The sequence below is a fragment of the Hemitrygon akajei genome, chromosome 23 (assembly GCF_048418815.1).
Source record: "Hemitrygon akajei chromosome 23, sHemAka1.3, whole genome shotgun sequence".
Classification (NCBI taxonomy): Eukaryota; Metazoa; Chordata; class Chondrichthyes; order Myliobatiformes; family Dasyatidae; genus Hemitrygon; species Hemitrygon akajei.
The window spans coordinates 35,598,442-35,605,368 of record NC_133146.1 but is presented as its reverse complement, the minus strand read 5'-3'; the positions used below and the strand labels follow the sequence as shown (position 1 = coordinate 35,605,368).

At 42.5% G+C, this 6,927-nt stretch overlaps 1 pseudogene; it reads right to left on the bottom strand.

Moving 5' to 3' along the window:
* Window positions 1-474: 474 nt before the first annotated feature.
* LOC140715031 (interferon-induced protein with tetratricopeptide repeats 1-like) lies at window positions 475-2,299 on the bottom strand (annotated as a pseudogene).
* Window positions 2,300-6,927: the final 4,628 nt, after the last annotated feature.

Here is a 6,927-nt window from a genome sequence, read left to right as displayed (position 1 = left end):
TCAGCAGGTTGGAATCATGCTGATAAGGATTTGATGCTCATTTTCATTTGATTTTGTCAAGACAAGACCAAATTCTGCTTTGAAGCTTTAATTACCAAACAAATCCTTACAGGATATTTTACAACGATCTCTAAGATAAAATCAAACTCCATATATTTGAAAAATAAAATGCATTCGAAGATTAAAATTTGAATCAACCAATGTGGAAAAATTTTTGATTTCTCGTTTAACTCTACTTGCTGCAGTATCCGAAATCCCATTTTCCCAGTGTCCAGAGAAGCACAGTTAAATTCAGTTTGTTCAGGGTACTTGGGGAATTCATATATTTAAAAGAAACAGAGTAGTTTGATTCAGTTAGAAAGGGACCGATTTTGCAAATTGAACACTAATGAGTTCGAGAAGGTGCCAAAAGGATATAACTGGTAAAGCAACATCCCACCAAACCTATCCTCAGTTCAGATGGAAATGCATCTTTTAAACATCCCAGTGGTGCTCAGATGTTAATTGAGAAAGAGCACTCACATATTCCTCATTGCCATGATCAAACTTTAGGGCTTTCTCAAAGTATTCAGTTGCTTTATCCTTGATTCCATTCAGCTGATACAGAATTGCTTTAATACCAAGAGCCTTGCTATCATGTGCATTTATTCTATGTTTGCTATCTGCCCACTTCTCCAAATTCATGCGACATTCTTCCCGTTCACTTGAGTTATATTCAATTTTCGCTCCTTTCAGGAAGAGGCGAACAGCATTTGTTTCAGATTTCTTCTGGTGCAGTTCAAATAACCCAGCTTCCAGACATATGATCTGCATATTCTCTGGACGAATGTCCACTAACTCCACCAATCTATGGTAAGTCTCCTCTGCTCTGGAATATTCCCCACTTGATATGCAGATCTGTGCAAAGTCCAGCTGTGGTTGAATAGCTGACCTTCGACGATGCTGAAAAGACTTTTCAAAGTGATACTTGCACAGATTGATCAACTCAGCTTTCTGATGAAATTCAAGATTGCGATGATATCTGCTACAAGAGTATTTCAGCTTACTTCTGTAGCACAATCCAAGTTTGTGGTGTATGAAACAAGAGTATGGAGTTAATTCTAAAGCTTTTATCAAGAGCTTGATTGCTTTCTCCAAAGAACTTCTTCGGCCATAATATAGTGCAGCATAGCGAAGCACATATGGAAGATCAGATGTTTTCTTCAATGCTTGTTCAACTAATTCATTTGCTTCCTTGTTTTGACTTAGCCTCTGCAGTTTTACAGCCAACAGCAACCATGGCCACAGCATCATCTGGATCAAGATCCAGTACTCGTCGGAAATACTTCACTGACTGACTCTGATCACGACTCTCTGGGGTTCCAGACATTGATTCCAGACGAGAAAGTGCAGTTGCATATCCCATTATCCACTCAGTGTTGTCAGGATCTTGCTCCAGAGCCTTTGCAAAGCATTCCTTTGCCTCCTCATAGTATTCAGTAGCAGAACTCAACAATGACAGTCCCTTCTCCCCGTACACCTCGGGTATCATTGCTGTATAGCGAGGGCCATCACTGAGCGGTTTACAGATCATCTCCAGCTTGTCAAGATAGGACTGGGCCTCGGTCAGATGTCCCATGTGGTAATGCACCCAGGCAAAGTTTCCATAGGTGATGATGCTTCTTCTTTCAAATTCATCTTTGTACTCCTCCCTCAGAATCTTTTCAGCTTCCTTTAAGTTTTCAATGGCTTCTTCAAAATTACCCTGCAGACAGTTTACAAAAGCAAGATGGTTATATGAGCCGACTTGATATTTTACACCCAATGTCAGAGAATCTTGCAATCTGAGCATCACATTGTCCAAGTCAATAGTTTCCTTCTGTGGTCTCCACGTGAAGTGACACTGCAGCTGATCGAGCTTCTCTTTCAATAAATCTCCCGGTGTGTTGCTGCAAGAGAGAAAAAACATAATCATGAATTCCATCTCAGATCACTTGATGCAGGTCTGACCAGCAATCCCATAAAATGCAGATTTACTAACTGTATGAAAGCTGTCTTTTAAAGATTTATTTTATAATTATGGCATTGAATACCTGGAGATGCTCAGCCTTCAGTCTGCATCTGAGGAAGGAGAATGTTTCAGATCAGTAACCCAATATGAAGAATTGATTCATGTGATGAAGATGGAAATGTGTCTCCTGAACAGCCAAGGCAGCTGATCTGTTGCTTTGTTACACTGATGCTGGACTTGGTTTTATTACCAGACGTTGAGCTCTCCCACTATTGCAGACTTTCGTTTTTTTGCCAGCAGCCTGAGCATAGCTCCAGATCTCGGTACAGAGAAGTGGTGCTTTTCCCCAGACAGCCACCAGTACTCAGACTCAATGTCTAGAAGATTGAGAACTTCAATAACATTAGTGAGATAAAGCTGTTTTGTGAAGCCCAGTGAAGTCTGGCAATTTACGAGTTGCCAGACCAGTTCACAGAACAATTGCATGAGCAACGTCCTCTGATCCTGCTGCACATTTCTGAAAGAACATAGAACATGTTGTGCCGACCTTTAACCCTACTCTGAGATCAACTCTGCTTCCTGCTTTCTCCCAAAGGAGATGAATTTGCCGCACCGTGGATGCAGCTCCTCCATTCTGTCCTGAAAGCCGCAAGGGGCTGGAAATTATGACAGTTTAGAGCAGCATGTTTCTCTGGTGTATTACCTCAGTACTGAATGCACCCGTAGGCTCCAACGTGCTCAAATCTACATGGCTGTAGTGTATGGCAGAGTTGAGTCAACTCCTACTTCTAAAAATTTTGAAGAATAAGAATGAACTTTCTTTGTCACATGTACATCAAAACATACAGTGAAATGCATCGTTTGGCATCATATCAGATCAAAAAGAATTGTGCAGGACAGTCGGAAAGCGTGTCAGCACGTTTCTGACACCCAATACTCACTAACCCTAACCCGTACATCTTTGTAATATAGGATGACAGTCGAGTACCCAGAGGAAATACACACAGTCACAGAGAGACTGTCCACATTTCTTACAAAATTACCGTGGAAATCAAACCGTCGTAAAGTGATTACGCTGACTGCTAAGCTTTTCAAATAATGTCATTGTTCTCAGTTGTATTCCACCGAAGACCCCTGTTTGAGGAAAACAAGTGCAGATAAACTGACTTGATCAGACTCCTACTCTCCTACTCGTCTTGCCTCTCCTGCCGTGAGTAAGGATTATTTATGATCCCTTGAACTTGCTCTTGCATCTGGTGATCAGACAGAACAGAAGGCTCTTCAGAAGTCAGGAATCAGATGCAAATCTTGTATTTACTGCCTTTTTAATTCATGGTAATAACAAAAATAACAGTAAAGCACTGCAGTTCCCTGCACTGTTTCCACCCCAGCAGAGTAACGTAGGGATCACCCTACAGTGTTGTTATTCAACTACTGTGTTAGCCTGTGTGTCCACTCTCAGTTTTTCAAAGTTATTGCACTTTGATCCTCTAATTTTCGTAAACCACCTCCTGTATAATAATCTGTACATAAAGATAAACTGCAAGGAAACGTTCTTTACCTCATGATGTTCGTTAGATGGAATGCAATTTGTGCTCTTTCTCAGTTTGTGCAGTTTTTCTTCTGCTGAGTCTCCGTTGTTGCATCTGATGTTCGACCTGACAACCCTTTATACTACCCATTACTTCCTGATTATCACCCAGATACTCAAATTCAAAGTCTGTTGATAACACTGAGGCAATGAAAAATAATTTGGAAGCATTTTCTGCTACAACATTGCTTAGCCATAGAAATAATCCATGTGTCAGCAAAATGCCAGTGTAATGGGTTGTTCAGACCATTTGTTTTCAAATAATTATAATTTTCCCCTTTTTGAATTATCAGCAATCTGCAATTCTGGTCACAATAGTACTGCCCTGGTTGACATCTTTACTGTAGGTATTTCATTTATCAGTTCTGTAAGAGCAGTTTGTTCTGCTTTCAGTCTGTTTGGGTTATTGATGAAGATAAGTGATGCTGTGGAATGTGTGCCATCCAATTAGTGGGAGGTTTTCTTGGTGAGGGACAATAAGGTAGGTCTTGGGCTGGTGTTTGGTGGGAAATGGAGAGAGAAGATGCTGGGGAGAACTGGTCATAGTGTACGATCCAGTGGTAGACCCGCTCGTTCGAGATGGACTGTGAGTGACGCTCAGAAGGTGGTGTGTGATTTTACGCTGACCGAAGGCCCAGCGTGTGAGTAACAGAGAAGTTCAGGATGAGCTGCACCTTGTGCACATTTGCTTGTTTCATTAGAATGGGCCCTTTTCTTTCTGTTATTCTTACTAACACTTTAACATAGAAACATAGAAAACCTACAGTACAATACAGGCCCTTCAGCCCACAATGCTATGCTGAACATGTCCTTACCTGAAAACTACCAAGGGTTATCCGTAGCCATCTATTTTGCTCTCAATGTACCTATCCAGGAGCCTCTTAAAAGACACCATTGTATCTGCTCCATCACCATCGCAGCAGCCCGTTCTACACACTTACCACACTGTGTAAAAAATTTACCCCTGACATCTCCTCTGTACCTACTCTCAACTCCTAAAAACTGTTCCCTCTCATGTTAGCCATTTCTGTTCTAGGAAAAACCCTCTGAGTATTCACATGATCAATGCCTCAGATCATCTTACACCCCTCTATTAGGTCACCACTCAACCTACACCTCTCCAAGAAGAAAAGGCAGAGTTCACTCAACCTATTCTCATAAGGCATTCTTCCCAGTCCAGCCAAATCTCCTCTGCACCTTTTCTATAGTTTCCACATCCTTCCTTTCAGTGAAGTGACCAGAACTGAGCACAGTACCCCAACTGGGTCTGACCAGTGTCCTATACAGCTGTAACATCACCTCTCGGCTCCTAAACTCAATCCCACGGTTGATGAAGGCCAATACACCGTATGCTTTCTTAACCACACAGTCAACCTGTGCAGTAGCTTTGAGTGCCCTATGGACTCAGACATCAAGATCCCACTGATCCTCCACACTGCCAAGAGTCTTACCTTTAATAGTATATTCTGCCATCATATTTGATCTACCAAAATGAACCACACCAAACTTATCTGGGTTGAACTCAATCTGTCACTTCTCCGCCCAGTTTTGCATCCTATCAATGTCCCGTTGTACTTCTGACACTCCTCCACAATATCCACAACACCCCCAAACTTTGTGTCATCTGCAAATTTAGTAACCCAGCCTTCACTTCCTCATCCAGGTCATTTATGAAAATGACTAAGAGAAGGAGTCCCAGATCAGATTCCTGAGGCACTCCACATGCAGACTGACATCCATGCAGAATATGACCCATCTACGACCACACTTTGCCCTCTGTGAGCATGCCAATTCTGGATCCACAAAGCAAGGTCCCTTTAGATCCAATGCCTGCTTACTTACTCAATAAGCTTCCCATGGAGTACCTCATCAAATGCCTTGCTGAAATCCATATACACTATATCTACTGTGTTTCCTCCGTCAATGTGTTTAGTGACATCCTCAAAATATTCAGTCAGGCATGTAAGGCACGACCTGCCTTTGACACAGCTATGCTGACTATTCCTCATCATATTATGCCTCTCCAAATGTTCATAAATTGAACCTCCCAGGACCTTTTCCAACAACTTACTGATCACTGAATTAAGTTTCACTGGTCTATAGTTTACTGGGCTAACTCTACTCCCTTTCTTGAATAATGGAACAACATCTGCAAACCTCCAATTGTCCAGAACCTCTCCCGTCCTCATTGATAATGCAAAGATCATCTCCAGAGGCTCAGCAATCTCCTCTCTTGCGTCCCATATTAGCCTGGGGTACATCTCCTCCGATCCTGAAACTTATCCAACTTTTTACACTTTCAAAAAGTTCCAGCACATTCTCTTTCTTAATGTCTATATGCTTAATGTTTTCAATCCACTGTAAGTCATCCCTATTAGCTGTTGTGTTAAGTTAACTCATAAGTATAATTCCTTTAATTGTATGCAGTGTACTTTCTGTTATTTCGTGGCACTAATTTGTAACAAGGTGGCAAATTACACAGCATCCACACAAACCGTTGTTTCTGCTGGAATGAGCCATCTCAATCTCACGAGTTTGGTGGGACTTGAGAGTGTCTTCCCGAGACCTACGCAGCCAAGGAAACCAGGGTGATTCATTGTGGGGACGCGTCCAGGATCGAGATTGTTGGATGCTTTGTAATTGCCCTGAGCATTGATCTGGTGGGTTGTGTGTTTAAGTCTGGGTAAAACTATTGTCTGTAAAGTGATTATGATACGAGGTTATGGATGATACAGGGACTGATCGGAGGTTTGATAAAATTGCAGGTAAGGATTTTGTTTGAGTTCAGAGTAGCACTGACATAACAGTGGTTGAACTGTCTGGACTTTTTGGGGTCCTAGGGGAGGGGGTTCGTGTGCTGTCCATACTTTCTGGGATGAGGGGAGTGTAGGCGATCGTGCCAAATCACAATCTGAGTCTCCCGTAGCTGGGGCTGGGGACTTCAAAGACAGGTTGCTCCCCTTTCTGCGGAGTGTGGGGAAGGAGTGGTCTGATTTGAAATGTCTAATGAGTCCCCAGCGAGGAATGAGAATTCAGAATTACTGTCACCCTTACCTCTCTGGTGAAAAAATGCCCCAGTGCACAGGCTGAGAGTCCTTGCTATCGAAAGCTGAGAATGCTCTGAGGGGTGAAGACGACCCCAAGGGCAAAGAGGAGTGTGAGGCTTGGGGTCGTGAGACAAGCCGGGGAGAAACTCTTTCCGGAAAGAGGAAAGTTAACTGCCGAGTCATTCAACTTTGGGGATTCCCCGGTACCTGGAGGTTGTAAGCAGAGGTTGATACAGAAAATGTTGAAGCTGGAAGATGTCTTTTTCCTGATGAGTTTGATGTGGGTAGTTTTGTGAAGC